The sequence below is a fragment of the Lutra lutra genome, unplaced genomic scaffold (genome assembly GCF_902655055.1).
Source record: "Lutra lutra unplaced genomic scaffold, mLutLut1.2, whole genome shotgun sequence".
NCBI lineage: Eukaryota > Metazoa > Chordata > Mammalia > Carnivora > Mustelidae > Lutra > Lutra lutra.
This window is the reverse complement of record NW_025923844.1, coordinates 184614-203255: the sequence shown is the minus strand read 5'-3', so window position 1 is coordinate 203255 and position 18642 is coordinate 184614. Positions and strand designations below refer to the sequence as shown.

The following is an 18642-nucleotide window of genomic DNA, read 5'->3' as shown; positions in this document are numbered from 1 at the left end:
GGCATGGTCAGTCTAAGTTTACTGCATAGGTCAATCTAAATTTACTGCATAGGGTCAATCTAAGTTTACTGCCTAAAAACCAAAATGGCTCCCTCTGTTAACGTAGGCCCTTACATTCCCCCCTTTTCTTTGGAGATTTGTCAAATCCTTGACTTTTCAGCCAGTTCTATGTTATATTGAGCATATAAGGCTAACATTTTATCACTCTAATTTTCTCTTATACAAATGACATTAGTCCACAGTCAGCTGATGAGTTAGCCATTTACCACTTTGTATAACCTTTTCCATTTTTCTTAATTTCCTTCATCTAATCTCCCAGCTATACTTTACCTAACCAGGTAACAATAGGAGCAACAATACACTCATAGTCTTTTGAGTCTTAGCTTTAGTCCCTGGTCAGCGGAGTCCATCGGCTGAGGCTTCCATCCCTTGGGGGCATCCTCGTCCTCATTTGACATGACCCACGTGAATCCAGGCCCTGATACCTTCTACTTTTATTGCCCTGTGGATGGTCAGGATGACAGTATAGGGTCCCTTCCAGAGGGGCTCCAGGTTTCCCACTTGGTGGCAGCATATCCAAACCAAGTCCCCGGGTTGGTAAGGATGTGGCTCCACCTCCCTCTCCATCTCTGTGTGGGCAGTTCGGATCCCTTCATGGGTTCTTTTTAACACAGACTGTAATGATTGCAGTGAATGGAGTAAAGACTGATCAGTCATTTTGCAAAGGCAACTTCTTATAGCCAAGGGCAGAGCGGGGTGGTCTCCTGAACGTTATTTCAAATGGGGTCACCTTGTTTAAGTAGGATGTACATCGCGCCCTGAGGAGGGCGAAAGGAAGGAGATCCACCCATCCACCACCAGTCTCCAGAATTAGCTTTGTCAAAGTCTCCTTAAGAGTCCGGTTCATTCTCTCTACTTGACTGGAACTCTGGGGCCGGTAGGCACAATGTAGTTTCCACTTAGTGCCCACAGACTTGGGCAATGCCTATGAGACAAAACTCACAAATGCAGGGCCATTGTCTGACCTGATCACAAGAGGCAGCCTAAACCTAGGAATTATTTCTTCTAATATATTTTTGGCTACCACTCCTCCCATCTCATGTTTGGCGGAAAAAACCTTCATAAATCTTGCCTTGGGGCCCATGTGGCCTGGGCCATCTCCTTCATTTTATGTTTCTTCTTTTACCCGGTCTCTCTCTATTTTTTTTTCTTCTTTATTCTTTCTTTTTGCTAGAGATGCTTGGTTGCTCAGAAGTACTCCAGGGTGCACCTTGCCTGCATCACGGTCGATACATTCAGCTACACATCCGTTCAGCCATCTCTCACCAAAATGAGAGGAGGAATGCCCAACAGAAGAAAAATTCAGACACTGGGCCTTCTGCATCAGAACTATTGGATATGGACATAGACAGTATGACAGAAAGGGAATTCAGGCAACAATTATCCAGGCAATAGCTAGGTTGGAAAAAGCATTTGATGACAAAATGGAACTGATTAGGGCAGAAGTGAAAGCCACCAGGGATGATGTTCACAATATTCTCAGTGAGTTCCAATCTAGTCTAAATTCTCCAAAAGCTGGGGTAACTGAGGCAGAAGATAGAATTAGTAATCTGGAGGACAAACAGATAGAGAAAAAGGATCAGGATGAAGCCTAAAACAAACAGCTTAGAAGGCACGAAAACAGAATTAGGGAAATAAATGATGCCATGAAAAGTTCCAATGTCAGAATCAATGGAATTCCTGAGAGGGAGGAAAAAGAAAGAAAACTAGAAGATATAGTTGAACAAATTCTCCATGAAAAATTTCCCAATCTCGCGAATGTAACCACCATTCATGTACTAGAGGCAGAAAGGTTTACCCTCCATATCATAGAATATAGAAAGACCTCGAGACACCTGATAATGAAAATGATGAATCATAATTGTACACAGGAGCTCTTGAAAGCAGCTAGGGCAAAGAAATTCCATATGTACAGAGGGAAGCCCATCAGAATATCCTCAGACATGTCCACAGATATCTGGCAAGCCAGAATGGGCTGGCAAGAGGTATTCAGGGCACTAAATGAGAAGAACATGCAGCCAAGAATACTTTATCCAGCAAGACTAAGATTCAGAATGGATGGAGAAATAAAGAACTTACAAGACTGGGAAGGTTTAAAAGAGTATGCAACCAGCAAGCTGAAACTGCAGGAAATATTAAGGGGGGGGGTTCTATAAACAGGAAAAAAATCTAAGAATATAATTGAACAGAAATATATGGAGACAATCTATAGAAAAAAAGAATTCACAGGTAACAGGATGTCTATTAAAACTTATGTCTCAATAATCACTGTCAACGTGAATGGCCTAAATGTGCCCATAAAATGACACAGGGTTGCAGTTTGGATAAAACGACAGGACCCATCCATATGTTGTCTACAAGATACCCATTCTGAACCTAAGGATACAACCAGACTGAAAGTGAAGTGATGAAGAAGAAAGTCTCAAGCCAATGGGCCTCAAAATAAGGCTGGGGTAGTGATTCTCATATCAGAAATATTAGATTTTAAACTAAAGACTGTAGCCAGAGATACAGAAGGATACTACAGCATCCTTAAAGGGACTATGCACCAAGAAGATCTAACAATTTTGAATATTTATTTCCCCAATATGGGAACAGCCAAATACATAAGAAAACTGTTAATCAAGACAATGACTCATACAGATATGAATATATTAATAGTAAGAGATCTTTTTTTTTGTACTTAATTATGTTTTAGTTAATGTTTACTGTTTACATCTTGTTTTTCTTTTTCTTTTTTTAATTTTATTTTTTATAAACATATATTTTTATCCCCACGGGTACAGGTCTGTGAATTGCCCGGTTTACACACTTCAAGGCACTCACCATAGCACATACCCTCCCCAATGTCCATAACCACACCCCCCTCCCAACCCCCCCTCCACCCATCAACCCTCAGTTTGTTTTGTGAGATTGAGAGTCACTTATGGTTTGTCTCCCTCCCAATCCCATCTTGTTTCATTTATTCTTCTCCTACCCCCTTAACCCCCCATGTTGCATCTCCTCTCCCTCATATCAGGGAGATCATATGATAGTTGTCTTTCTCTGATTGACTTATTTCTCTAAGCATGATACCCTCTAGTTCCATCCACATCATTGCAAATGGCAAGATTTCATTTCTTTTGATGGCTGCATAGTATTCCATTGTGTTTATATACCACATCTTCTTTATCCATTCATCTGTTGATGGACATCTAGGTTCTTTCTATAGTTTGGCTATTGTAGACATTGCTGCTATAAACATTCAGGTGCTCGTGCACCTTCGGATCACTACGTTCGTATCTTTAAGGTAAATACCCAGCAGTTCAATTGCTGGGTCAGAGGGTAGTTCTATTTTCAACATTTTGAGGAACATCCATGCTGTTTTCCAGAGTGGTTGCACCAGCTTGCATTTCTCCGCATCCTCGCCAGCATCTGTCATTTCCTGACTTGTTAATTTTAGCCATTCTGACTGGTGTGAGGTGATATCTCACTGTGGTTTTGATTTGTTTTTTCCCTGATGTCGAGTGATATGGAGCACTTTTTCATGTGTCTGTTGTCCATCTGGATGTCTTCTTTGCAGAAATGTCTGTTCATGTCTTCGGCCCATTTCTTGATTGGATTATTTGTTCTTTGGGTATTGAGTTTGCTAAGTTCTTTATAGATTTTGGACACTAGCCCTTTATCTGATATGTCATTTGCAAACATCTTCCCCCATTCTGTCAGTTGTCTTTTGGTTTTGTTAACTGTTTCATTTGCTTTGCAAAAGCTTTTGATCTTGATAAAATCCCAATAGTTCATTTTTGCCCTTGCTTCCCTTGCCTTTGGCGATGTTCCTAGGAAGATGTGCTGCGGCTGAGGTCGAAGAGGTTGCTACCTGTGTTCTCCTCAAGGATTTTGATGGATTCCTTTCTCACATTGAGGTCCTAAATCCATTTTGAGTCTATTTTCGTGTGTGGTGTAAGGAAATGATCCAATTTCATTTTTCTGCATGTGGCTGTCCAATTTTCCCAACACCATTTATTGAAGAGGCTGTCTTTTTTCCATTTCCATTTCCATTTCCTGCTTTGTCGAAGATGAGTTGACCATAGAGTTGAGGGTCCGTTTCTGGGCTCTCTATTCTGTTCCATTGATCTATGTGTCTGTTTTTGTGCCAGTACCATGCTGTCTTGATGATGATAGCTTTGTAATAGAGCTTGAAGTCCGGAATTGTGATGCCACCAACTTTGGCTTTCTTTTTCAATATCCCTTTGGCTATTCGAGGTCTTTTCTGGTTCCATATAAATTTTAGGACTATTTGTTCCATTTCTTTGAAAAAAATGGATGGTGCTTTGATAGGAATTGCATTAAATGTGTAGATTGCTTTAGGTAGCATAGACATTTTCACAATATTTATTCTTCCAATCCAGGAGCATGGGACATTTTTCCATTTCTTTGTGTCTTCCTCAATTTCTTTCATGAGTACTTTATAGTTTTCTGGGTATAGATTCTTAGCTCTTTGGTTAGGTTTATTCCTAGGTATCTTATAGTTTTAGGTGCAATTGTAAATGGGATTGACACCTTAATTTCTCTTTCTTCTGTCTTGTTGTTGGTGTAGAGAAAAGCAACTGATTTCTGTGCATTGATTTTATATCCTGACACTTTACTGAAATCCTGTACAAGTTCTAGCAGTTTTGGAGTGGAGTATTTTGGGTTTTCCACATAGAGTATCATATCATCTGCGAAGAGTGATAGTTTGACTTCTTCTTGGACGATTTGGATGCCTTTAATTTCCTTTTGTTGTCTGATTGCTGAGGCTAGGACTTCTAGTACTATGTTGAATAGCAGTGGTGATAACGGACATCCCTGCCGTGTTCCTGACCTTAGCGGAAAAGCTTTCAGTTTTTCTCCATTGAGAATGATATTTGCGGTGGGTTTTTCATAGATGGCTTTGATAATATTGAGGTATGTGCCGTCTATCCCTACACTTTGAAGAGTTTTGATCAGGAAGGGATGCTGTACTTTGTTAAATGGTTTTTCAGCATCTATGGAGAGTATCATGTGGTTCTTGTTCTTTCTTTTATTAATGTGTTGTATCACATTGATTGATTTGCAGATGTTGCACCAGCCTTGCAGCCCTGGAATAAATCCCACTTGGTCGTGGTGAATAATCCTTTTAATGTACTGTTGAGTCCTATTGGCTAGGATTTTGGCGAGAATTTTTGCATCTGTGTTCATCAAGGGTATTGGTCTGTAGTTCTCTTTTTTGATGGGATCCTTGTCTGGTTTTGGGATCAAGGTGATGCTGGCCTCATAAAATGAGTTTGGAAGTTTTCCTTCTATTGCTATTTTTTGGAACAGTTTCAGGAGAATAGGAATTAGTTCTTCTTTAAATGTTTGGTAGAATTCCCCCGGGAAGCCGTCTGGCCCTGGGCTTTTGTTTGTTTGGAGATTTTTGATGACTGTTTCAATCTCCTTACTGGTTATGGGTCTGTTCAGGCTTTCTATTTCTTCCTGGTTCAGTTGTGGTAGTTTATATTTCTCTAGGAATGCATCCATTTCTTCCAGATTGTCAAATTTGTTGGCGTAGAGTTGCTCATAGTATGTTCTTATAATTGTCTGTATTTCTTTGGTGTTCGTTGTGATCTCTCCTCTTTCATTCATGATTTTATTTACTTGGGTCCTTTCTCTTTTCTTTTTGTTAAGTCTGGCCAGGGGTTTATCAATCTTATTAATTGTTTCAAAGAACCAACTCCTAGTTTCATTGATTTGTTCTATTGTTTTTTTGGTTTCTATTTCATTGATTTCTGCTCTGATCTTCATGATTTCTCTTCTCCTGCTGGGTTTAGGGTTTCTTTCTTGTTCTTTCTCCAGCTCCTTTAGGTGTAGGGTTAGGTTTTGTAAATGAGACCTTTCTTGTTTGTTGAGAAAGGCTTGTACTCCTATATATTTTCCTCTCAGGACTGCCTTTGTTGTGTCCCACAGATTTTGAACCATTGTGTTTTTTTTTAAAGGTTTTATTTATTTGTCAGAGAGAGAGAGAGAGCGAGCACAGGCAGACAGAGTGGCAGGCAGAGGCAGAGGGAGAAGCAGGCTCCCCACAGAACAAGGAGCCCGATGTGGGACTCGATCCCAGGACGCTGGGATCATGACCTGAGCCGAAGGCAGCTGCTTAACCAACTGAGCCACCCAGGCGTCCCAACCATTGTGTTTTCATTATCATTTGTTTCCATGATTTTTTTTCAATTCTTCTTTAATTTCCTGGTTGACCCATTCATTCTTTAGAAGGATGCTGTTTAGTCTCCATGTATTTGGGTCCTTTCCAAATTTCCTTTTGTGATTGAGTTCTAGCTTCAGAGCATTGTGGTCTGAAAATATGCAGGGAATGATCCCAATCTTTTGATAACAGTTGAGACCTGATTTAGGAACCAGGATGTCATTTATTCTGGAGAATGTTCCATGTGCACTAGAGCAGAATGTGTATTCTGTTGCTTTGGGATGAAATGTTCTGAATATATCTGTGGTGTCCATCTGGTCCAGTGTGTCATTGAAGGCCTTTATTTCCTTGTTTATCTTTTGCTTGGATGATCTGTCCATTTCAGTGAGGGGAGTATTAAAGTCCCCTATTATTATTGTATTATTGTTGATGTGTTTCTTTGATTTTGTTATTAATTGGTTTATATAGTTGGCTGCTCCCACGTTAGGGGCATAGATATTTAAAATTGGTAGAACTTCTTGTTGTACAGATCCTTTCAGTATGATAGAGTGTCCTTCCTCATCTCTTATTATAGTCTTTGGCTTAAAATCTAATTCATCTGATATAAGGATTGCCACTCCTGCTTTCTTCTGATGTCCATTAGCATGGTAACTTCTTTCCCACCTCCTCACTTTAAATCTGGAGGTGTCTTCGGGTGTAAAATGAGTTTCTTGTAGGCAACATATAGATGGGTTTTGTTTTTTGATCCATTCTGATACCCTGTGTCTTTTGATTTGGGCACTTAGCCCATTAACATTCAGGGTAAGTATTGAGAAATATGAATTTAGTGCCATTGTATTGCCTGTAATGTAACTGTTATTGTATATTGTCTCTGTTCCTTTCTGATCTACTACTTTTAGGGTCTCTCTTTGCTTAGAGGACCCCTTTCAATATTTACTGTAGAGCTGGTTTGGCGTTTGCAAATTCTTTCAGTTTTTGTTTGTCCTAGAAGCTTTTAATCTCTCCTTCTATTTTCAATGATCGCCTAGCTGGATAGAGTACTCTTGGCTGCATGTTTTTCTCGTTTAGTGCTCTGGATATATCACGCCAGCTCTCTCTGGCCTGCCAGGTCTCTGTGGATAAGTCCACTGCCAATCTAATATTTTTACCATTGTATGTTACTGACTTCTTTTCCCGGGCTGCTTTCCTGATTTTCTCTTTGTCACTAAGACTTGTAAATTTAACTATTAGGTGACGGAGTGTGGACCTATTCTTTTTGATTTGGAGGGGGGTTCTCTGAACCTCCTGGATTTTGATGCTTGTTCCCTTTGCCATATTGGGGAAATTCTCTCCAATAATTCTCTCCAATATACCTTCTGATCCCCTCTCTCTTTCTTCTTCTGGAATCCCAATTATTCTTATGTTGGTTCATCTTATGGTGTCACCATAAATATGCTTTAGCCAAATCCGAAGAGATCCCAAATCGTGAGGGGGGAGAAAGGTTCAGAAAGCGGTTCAGAAAGATAAAACAAAAAAACAAAAACAATTTAAAAAAAAAGAAAACGAATTAAGAAAAAATATAAAAAAGAAAATATATATATATACATTAGATAAACTAGTTAAAAACTTAAAAAAGAAAAGGGTAAACGTTAAAAAAATTGGCAGAAGAAGAGGAAAATTTTGAAAAAAAAATAAATTAACTGCAAGGCTAAAGAATCATGGGGAGAAAGCCATGAGTTCCGTGCATGCTTTCTCCTCCTCTGGAATTCCGCTGCTCTCCTTGGTATTGAAACTGCAGTCCTGGGTAGGTGAACTTGGTCCTGGCTAGGTTTCTTGTTGCTCTTCTGGGGGAGGGGCCTGTTGTAGTGATTCTCAAATGTCTTTGCCCCAGGCGGAATTGCACTGCCCTTAACAGGGGCTGGGCTGAATAATCCACTCTGGTGTGCTTTTGGGAGCTTTTGTTCCCTGAGCCTTATCCGTAGAGTTCCTGAGGATGGGAATGAAGATGGCAGCCACCAGGTCTCTGGCCCAAAGGAGCCAAGAGCCCGGGACCCCACTCCTCAGTGCACCCTCAGAGAACAGCACCCAATTACTCCCGTCACCCTGGCCTCCGGCCGCGCTCCGAGCTGACCGAGCCTGCGACCGGTTCAAGGTAACCCCGAGCTTAGAGCTCACTCCTCGGCTCTGTTTCTGTAGCGGCTTACCCATTCTAATACCTGTAAGCTCTGTGACACTCAGACACCCCCAATCCTTCTGTGTCCCTGCAGGACCTGAGGCCACGCTGACCCCGCTGGAGCTTCATCCCGGTTAGGCCTCTGTAGCGATGTCCCTCAGTGGAACACTTTTTAAAGTCCTGATTTTGTGCTCCGTTGCTCCGCTACTTGCTGGGAGCTGGCCCCTCCCCCTGCGGTCTATCTACCCGTTGCTTTGGATTCACTTCTCTGCCAGTCCTACCTTTCAGAAAGTGGTTGATTTTCTGTTTCTAGAATTGCTGTTCTTCTTCTCTTTGATCTCCCATTGGATTTGTAGGTGTTTGCAACCTTTAGATAAGCTATCTAGCTGATCTCCACTACCTGAAGTACTCAGACTGCTACTTCTCCGCCATCTTGACTCCTCCTCTACCAATAGTAGGAGATCTTAACATGCCACTCTCAGTAATAGATCATCCAAGCAGAAAATCAATAAAGAAACAAGAGCATTGAATGACACTTTGGACCCGATGGACCTCATAGATAGATACAGAACATTCCACCCTAAAACAACAGAATACTCATTCTTCTCGAGTGCACATGGAAGCTTCTCCAGAACAGACCACATACTGGGTCACAAATCAGGTCTCAACTGATACCAAAAGATTGAGATTATTCCCTGCATATTCTCAGATCACATCGCTTTGATCCTGGAGCTCAACCACAAGGAAAAGTTTGGAAGGAATTCAAACACCTGGAAGCTGAAGAACACCTTGCTTAAGAATGTTTGGATCAACCAGGAAATCAAAGAAAAACATAATTCATGGAAACTAATGAGAATGAAGACACTTTGATCTAATGCCTATGGGATACAGCAAAGGCTGTCCTATGAGGGAAATACATAGCCATAAAAGCCTCCCTCAAAAAAATGGAAAAATCCAGAATACACCAGCTGTCTCTACATCTTAAAAAACTGAAGAATCAACAACAAATTAATCCAACTTCACACAGAAGAAGGAAATAATCAAGATTAGAGCAGATGTCAATGATATAGAAACTAGAGATACAGTAGAATTCATCAATGAAACTAGAAGCTGGTTTTTTGAAAGAATCAATAAGATCGATAAACCATCGGCCAAACTAATCCAAAATAAAAGAGAGAAGACCCAAATTAATAAAATTATGAATGAAAAGGGAGAGGTCATAACTAACACCAAAGAAATAGAAACAACCATCAGAAATTATTATCAACAGTTATATTCCAATAAGTTAAGCAACCTAGATGACATGGATGCATTCCTGGAAAACTATGAACTTCCAAAATTTAACCAGGAAGAAATTGACAACCTGAATCACCAATATCTAGTAATGAGATTAAAGCAGTGATCAAAAACCTTCCAAAAAACAAGAGTCCAGGACCTGACAAATTCCCTGTGTGGTGCACGAAATCTTTCACTGCAGTAACTTCCAGAGGACAGATGGTCCTGTCTACTCAGGAAAACCAAACAGAAGTTCTCCCCTGCACTCAGCAGTCTCTGCAATTCACAACTCTTAGACATAGAGGCCCCCAAATGTCCAGTACTGACCCATAGGTAGTGACATCTCTACACTCCTATTCATCAGGAAGAAGATACAGAAGATGAGACCGTTCTCCTTCAACAACTTTAATAACTAAAGGGTCTAAACTTATCAGGAGGACATAAGGAGGGAAGAGAAGGCGAGTTGAGGACAAAGCAGAAGTTGGCATGCCACAGCACCCCTCCACAACATGTGATATGGGTGACATTCCTCAGGCAATCTGTCTGCCCTAAAGCAAAAGAAAGGAAAAAAAAAAAAAAAGATTCTTCACAAATAGAGATCAAAACACTGCAAGACCTCCCTCAGTTTACAAATGTCCTAGTGATTGCCAAGGAAGAGCCTTGCTTGTCAATAGGCTAGCTAAATTCCAGAGACCCGTAACTCCATTTCCTGAAGCCCTAATATCCCCCTCCCCTCCATCACACTGACAGAGACTAAGGCAGAAGGAAATGTCAATAAAACGGAATTTCTTCACAAACCTGCAGTCTCTTAAAGGACCTGTGAGAGGAAGAAGTTAACATTCCTCCAGGAAGTTCCCAACTATCTTTCTATTAATCCCTTCACTTGACAAGAGCAGAGCCTCCTGTATCCTCGGTGTCCTCTGTCCTAGTGCAACGTTCTTGCAAAACCTCCCTTTTGCACGACCTCCCCCAATGCCATCCTAGAGAGTCAGCCTCCCGTCAGGACCCCAGCATAGCAACCCTCTCTATCAATGGGTCGTGTCCCTGTGCTTTAATAAAAATCACCTTTTTCCAGCAAAGCCATCTCAAGACTTTCTTGACCATTAGCCTTGAACTCCAACGTCTTTCCTACATCAGTCCTGTCTCTTGTAGGGCTCCTGTGGAAACAACCCTGCAACAGGGTCCTATTTCTGTCAACTCTTCCATCTCCATCCAACTAATGCATTGCACATTCTTTGTCCTCTGAGGACAGGACACTTCTGTGATTCTTGCACTGAAACTGTGACATGGCAACTCTTTCAGTCCTCGACTTTGTTGGGTTTGCCCATCTTAAACTCCCCAACATCCCATCCTCACTTTCTCTCACATGTTTATCTGGTCAATAGATTCTCATCACCAATACCCTATAATAGGTTTCTGCTCCTGAGTAGAGGACTCCATTTCTTTCCTTTGTCATCAATCTCAAATCTTAACTCTCAGATGTTTGTCTCACAACTTTCAAAATTTTCTTTCCCCTAATGCCTCTCTACCAGTTTCTCTTCTCACGTTTTTCAAGCATGCCCACACTTGCTTCCTTCCTTCCTTCCCTTCATTATCTTTTTGTTCTTTGTATTCTTTCCTCCCTCCTCCTCTTTATTTCTTTTATTCTGTTATTCTGCCAACATAGAGTTCTTCAGTAGTTTTTCATGTAGTGCTCCATGTAGTGCTTATAGTTTGCCTATAAGATCCAAGTGCTCACGGCAATACATTCCCTATTAAAAAGGATGGAGTGATACTCACACGGGTGCATCTCAAAGGTCTGCTTCTCTGCAAGTCAATGGGAAGTTTCATGGTCATGAACCCTGGTCTTCCACACTACAGCTGGACATGGGTTACACTAAGCATTCACCACAAACTCCTGTATTCCAAGAGACTGAGGAAATGGGTTGTCACACCAAATATCTGAATAATTTCATTTCTTGGCCGAAATGGGTCTCAAGTCAAGCCATCACCATGTAGAAAGATGTATCTGAATTGAGGAAAGGAACATTGCACTCAAAAAGAAGTGGCATGAAGAGTTTTACACAAAAGCTATACCTTAAGGAGGAGGCTGGAATTACTACGAGTCAGGAAGGGAGGAACATGAGTGAGCAATCCTTCCACAGCCCTTCCTGTTCTGGACATTAGCAGAGGGTTCACACTGCACAGGAACCCAGCCAATGCTGGGGCACAGGAGGGAGATTTCTTGTTTCCCTCACCTCACTCCATGTGTGTTGTGTCCTGGGAATAAAAACCTTGAATTTACTGACAATGGAAGAGCCTTGAGCCATGTGTCCCTGGTGCAAGAGGCATCAGAACTCATTCATCCTGGATCGCACCACACACATCTCCCCAGTCTGGGATAGCCTTTAGTCAGGGCTCTAACCTCGGGAGACATGAGAGAACTCACCCTTCCGAGGAAAATAGACATGATACGCATGGGGGAAACAATTCCAGGGCAGTGTTCACCTCTGTACACAGAAAAACCACTGGAGAGACACCTGAGGATGTAATGAAGATTATAGACCCTTCATACAGAGAGCTCTGCTCTTATTCATGTCCAGGACCTCACAGGGGATAGAAGCCATGTGGTGGGACAGCTATGCCAGAGCTTGCAGCAACATGCATCCCTTCAAGGCCATGGGCACGTTCCCACAGACAGAAACTGGTTGAATGCCATCTTCAAGGGAAAGCACTAAGTCCAGCCACACCCTTAGCCAACATCTGAGGACCCACACTGGCGGGAACCCCAACAAATGTGGTCAACGTGGAAGAGCCGTTAGATACAGCTCTCACATTTGGAGACACCAGACAACTCAGAGCAGAGAAACCTGTGTCTACCATCACTGGGGTCCCACCTGTACCCAGAGTGCACAGCTTTCTCACCACCACAGAAATCACACAGTACAAACACCGTGACTCCGATCACTGAGGCAGAGCCTTCTGCCGGAAGTGGTCCCTTTCAAACACCAGAGAATGTACACAGGGAGAACCACTAGCGCTGTATCTTAGTGGGAGAAGCTTCAGCTGGGGCTCAGGCCTGAGATCCCGCTACCATCTCAGAGTGCATGTCATCCCTCACACGGGAGTGAAGGTGCAGCGATTTCCTTGGACCCTCTGCATCATTGCTGTTGCTGAATGCTGATGAAATCCACGTGGGAATCCCATTCCTCACAAAGCCAACACGTGAAGGACCTGGGAGGATTCATACACAAGAAAATCCTCGTGGTGTGATGAGGAAAGGACCGTGCTCAGGAATCCCTCTTCCTTAGCCAGCAATGACACCCTCACACCGAGGAAACACTGATCTCAATGCAATGGGGGGAAATTCTTCCCCAGACAATCGCATCAGAAAATCACTGTGCAAATCCCTCCCAAGGAATTTCTTAGGGTGAAATTGAGATACAATCTCAGACACTGACAATTTTTCACTGTAAACACATACAACTAGGTCCCGTTCTGAGGGATGTTGAATGCACTGTTCCAGTAACCAATAGCTAGAAATATAGCACATCTGCTCTGATACATCAGTACCAGCATAAAGGTCATTATCACTGAACAGGCGGGGTCTCACAACCGTGCACACTGTACCAAGTAAGAACGGGGGCCTTTCCCTTTACTAGCTCTCACAACTGACACAGGTACTGTCTCTTGGTAGGAAGTTTGATCACAGGAAGTAACACTACCTGTGTTCCATGACAACATCAATTGGAGGGTTAACTCAGAATCTCAGAACACAAGGTGATTGATGTATGTTCACAAAAACGTTCACCTATCAATGTACGTAGATTGCAAGGATGAATGGTAACAAGATTCAACAAACACATGGTTTGTGATCTACCTCTCATGTGTCCTTAATTCTACTGATATTGTCCTCAGAAATTGGAAAGGATTTACAAATTAATTACATGCTTAGAAATATTTCTATTGGGGATCCTGGGTGGCTCAGTGGGTTAAGCCTCTGCCTTCAGCTCAGGTCATGATCCCAGGGTCTGGGGATCGAGCCCTGCATCGGGCTCTCTGCTCCGCAGGGAGCCTGCCTCCACCTCTCTCTCTCTGCCTGCCTCTCTGCCTACTTGTGATCTCTGTCTGTCAAATAAATAAATAAATCTTAAAAAAAGAAATATTTCTATTTACTTCACTTATTTGAGAGCGAGAGAGCTAGAGAGGGAGAAAGAACAGTCGGGGTCGGGCAGCAGGGAAGAGGGAGAAGGGTGCCCAATATGGGGCTTGATCCCCCAGGATCCAGGGATCCTGACCTCACCCAAGGGCAGATGCTTACCCAACTGTGCCACCCGGGGGCTGGTAAATTAATTTCATCTTTTACAAAGGAGTTCTGGAAGAACTGTTGGTACCAGGGCAGGAAAAACCTCCACAGTTCAGCATCAAGCAGTGAGGGCTTCCTCCCAATCTATGAGAACCTGGGAGCCAAAGGGGTTTACTCTACCATCAAGTTCGGCTTCATATCTCTGGGCCTGAGATGGTGTAAGACAACTGCAGACATGGGAATACTCTCTGATTCAGAAGATTTTAGAACAGGAGGGGGCTCTTACACTCCCTTCCATAAAGACAAAGCATGTCCAGGAATGCCTGCATGGTTCTTTCAGTTAAGGGACCAACTTTTGTTTTTGGTTCATGTTATGATGTCAGCGTCATGGGATTGAGCCCCATGTCATGCTATGCAAGGCATGTGGAGCCTGCTTAAGGGTCTTTCTCAACCTCTGCAACTCCCACTCCCCAATCCCGCCAAAACAAAAACAAAAACAAAAACGGAAAGAGAGAGAGAGAGAGAACATGTTCAGAAGTCCACTCAGACATCCATTTGTAAAGATGCCCGGTATTCTTTGCTCTAGATAAATGGCCCAATAAAGCAAGTGTGGGCAGAAAGTTGATCATAGAGAGAATGTCTATTTATAAGGTCAGCCTGCAATAACTCAGGATTCTGCTACCAGAGGCAACCTGGAGTTCAGAAGTTTTGTGTGGGGCAGGGACTTGCAGAACATTCTCCATATGTGCCACTAAGTAATTTTCCCCAAGCAGCAAACTCTAGATATTCTGGTTAAGGGTACATCTCCAATTTTATCGACAAGAAGAGGGTACCTTTCCCTCCAGAAGAAAGACAGAAGCCAGCAAAAAAGACACCCAAGTCAAGGCCTGAACCTCAACCCAGTCGGAGGTTCAGAACCATGACAACTTACCACTGTGATGCACATCCACCAGAGAGATGACAGGGCTCACACTCCTGTATGTGCTGCACTTGAATCTGCACAGAAGAGACAGAGGCCAGACGCTTTGGATGCTGCCCACGAGGCTATGTCCCCTGAGCCTCGAAGTACCACCTGTAAAAACAAGGAGAGAATTTCATTGAGGTCTCAGGACTCGCACTTGGGGAGACACAGAGTCACCCATGTTGGAAAGCAGGCCCCTCCCTCCCAGCAGGGAGTTCAGGCTCAAGGAGGCCAAAACCACAGGGCCCCACCATCTGTGAAAGTCTTTGCATTGCTGCTGGAAGACCTTCCACTAATACCTGCTTGGCAATTTGGCTGCCAGGAGTTCCATGAGGCTGAAATGGGCCTCTGGTCTTTCCTTGCTAAGACATGCCTCTCATGGACCCTGGAACTCAAAAGGAAAAAAAAAAAACTACCTTTCACTTCCACAACACCCATCCACTTCAGGGTCATGGCTACGGCAGACTTCACACTGTGAACATTTTGTCCTGATAAATGCCAACCTTCCAATAAAGCACAGAGCATAGATCCAGGCTTCAGCACCCTGGCAATCTGGCTGGCTGCCGTGGCTGCCTGGGACTGCCTGCCTCCCTCCCTGGGTCCAGTCCTTTCCTATGAGCATCTTCCTGGGCCCTGTGACTCTGGCTCTGCCCCAGGTGCCCTAGGCCCTGGGTGCAGGCTGTCAAAAGGTAGTTGAGGAGCAATAGACTCCAGCTGGCTGGCCCTGTTTTCCCCTCAACCCAACCACCGTGGTGACCAAGGTGGGCCCAGGTGCCAGATGGGACTGAGGCCCCCGCCTTCCTGCTCAAACACAGGGGACTCCTCGGAAGCAAGGCACATCGGCCCCAAATAACCTGCTGCTTAGCCCCCACTCCACTGGTCTGAATAACCCTTTTGGACAGAAACCTGAGACGCCAACACAACCTACACTCCAGGCAGCGCATTTCACTCAATCTCATGTATTGCAAATGTTTTCTGATGGTTCCAGAAAAATCCAGCTAAGTTATGGCCCAGGTGCTGTTATTGTTTAGAACCCTTAATCTCCCCAGATTTTGAAAGGTCACCTGACCCATTTCTGAAGGCTGGCACAGCGACCACGCCCACTTCCCCTGCTAGCCTGGGACTCTGCCTGCAGAGGGAAATCCCATCAGTGCTGGACAGAGGCAAGACACTCTAACTGCCCCAGCTGACCTGAGCAGGCGCCCCAGCAGAGGAGGGGAGAAGAGACAGGTACCTCAGGTCAGAGACAAGCCCACATGGTGCTCCACGAGACATGACCTCCCTCTGGGAGCCGCCAAAGAAGGGGCAGCTATGACAAACTCAGGGGCTTTATCTTATCACAAAGGGGTATAAACAATGAGCCACGGGGCTTTCTCAGACCTGAGAAGGGGCTGTGACCAGCAAGTCAGGCTGGCGTGGATAGCAGGTTGCTTCGGGCCCACCTGGCACCGTGGGCCACCGAGCACAGACTTCTCGGCATAGGCCAAGTTCTGCACATGCCTGGATTCCCCATGAGGCAGTGGCTCTCTCCAGGAGCAGGTCCTGGGAAGCATGTGGTTGACTCCAGGTGTGAAATAATCCCTCAGTTCTGAGTGCAACACTGGAAGCATCTCTCTGTCCATTGGGTTGGCCCAGTCCTCCACAGATCTCCTCTTTCCCAGCAGTGACCTGGAACCCACAGTCTCCCCTTCCCACGGTGCCCTGGAACCATGATCTTCAACAGGGGCATGCTGCTAGGCCCCTGAGAGAGGCAGGCCAGGACTCCCAGAGGGAAGGGGCACCCGGAGCATACCAGTCTCACTCACAAACACCTCCACATCACGCTAGATGGGCTCAGGCCAATGCTCTTGGAGGCCGTCAGGATGACCCCAAAGTGCCAGTATTTGTTCACACTTACAGGTGGAAAGAGATGGGGAGCAGAGGGTCCAGAACCACGTCCCTCTCTTGAAACCGCACTGAGCTTCTGCGGGGAAAGCCCCGGGCATGCCCAGAGGGTCTGTGTGGAATGGCGTCCTCCTCCTTCCCTGACTGGGGACTTTCATCCACCCAGCACAACAGCAGACCCACCCAGCCCCTCTGTGCTCAGGGTCAAGGGGACAGCAGGCTCTCTTCCAGATGAAGAGTGGAGGTGCCAGAACACAATGTCATGGGCCTTGCCATTCCTCCAGAATCTCTTTGTGAGAACAGATGGGGAAAGACCCCAGCATTGGAGCAAGAAATGCACTGTTTGGACTCTTGAGTGTTTTAAACTTATCATTTTTCGGTGGCTTCTACCTTGCATTTCTCCTTGCAGTACTACTGAAAATGTCAAAATAAGTGTTCCTCCAAGAATACAATTCAACCATCAGGTCTATCCAGAAATGAGACCCTAAGTACCATCTAGATGTGACATCCTCAAATCTTCTTCTTAGTGGGATTCAGTCTGAAGACTCAACTAGTTTGGATGATCCAGGAACTAGGAAACTGCCTCCTTCCAGGGGCAGAAGGGACCCGAAGCAAGTTGCCAGTCACCCAGACAGTGAAAAGGGGTGGTAGGAAATCACACTAGGTTCACTGGTGTTTTCCTGTTAGAAAGATGGCAAAAAAAGAGATGGACAAGAATTCTCAAGGAAGATTCATAACGATGGAAGCTTTGCTAAGAGAGCCGCTCTGAAACTAGAGTGTGAAGGACAATCAGGAAGGAAATAATAGGCACATCTCCTGATTCAAGTCTCTGAGCACCGTGAACTTTTGACTTCCAACCCATGAACCTGCTCAGTGGTGGAACCACTACCACCTGGTACACAACCTTCTGTGTACCAGGAGAGAGAATGTAATTTCTGTTAGCTGCCAGCACTCATCATCATTCTTTCAAAACAAGTGCCTGTGCTTTTCCCTCATAATCCTGTACTCCCTGCTCAAAATCAGGAGCACACCTGATTTCTCTCCACTCTGTGTCTCCCAGATCACTGTGCCTAATTCCCCAAACAGAAGTGTCCTTTTTTTTTCTTTCTTTCCCAGCACCCACTTCTTAACTGACACAAAGATGTACCAATGGAAAGGGCCATGTTAGGCTATTTTTTAGACTATTTGTACATCGTCAGGTTATGGCAAACATCAGAGGTAACGTTAAAATGCCAAAGTCCACCTCACCTTAAATTCAGAATCCTGAAATCAATGGGTTTCCAATTCAGCCTTTTTGGAGAAATTCTTTCCAAAGAACCAACCCCGGCTGTCAGAAATAAAATGTCTATTTTGGGGGTGCCTGTGTGTCTCAGTAGTTTAAAGCCTCTGCCTTCAGCTGAGGTCATGATCCCAGGGTCTTGGGATCGAGCCCCACATTGGGCTCTCTGCTCCGCAGGGACCCTGCTTCCTCCTCTTTCTCTGCCTGCTTCTGCCCACTTGTGATCTCTGTCAAATAAATAAATAAAATCTTTAAAAAAAACAAAAAGACTATTTTGACAGAATGTCAGAAATACATCTAATTTCCTCCATCGTAGTCTATAAGGTACTCTAAATAGCTATACTTGTCTTCACACCACCAACACCAAGGAAACCCTCGCCAAGTCTTAATCTCCAATTAATTGTTATCCAGCATTAGCCAAAGTGACAGAGATTACTTGATATTATTCAAAACTTAATTTCTTAAAAGTACATATTTTCATAACATCGTTAAGAAAGTTTCCCAAAACTGTGCCCAAAAAATGATCTATTTAGATATCAATTGGATTAAAGGGTATAATTGTGCTACCTGA

At 43.9% G+C, this 18642-nt stretch overlaps 1 long non-coding RNA gene across 1 annotated transcript; it reads left to right on the top strand.

Annotated features, from left to right (window-relative positions):
* The first annotated feature begins 3721 nt into the window (after nt 1-3721).
* On the top strand, nt 3722-18626 carry LOC125092696 (uncharacterized). The gene is made up of 3 exons (XR_007125045.1): nt 3722-3732; nt 17409-17414; nt 18495-18626. It is a non-coding gene; the product is annotated as an uncharacterized LOC125092696 (long non-coding RNA).
* The last annotated feature ends 16 nt before the right edge of the window (nt 18627-18642 follow it).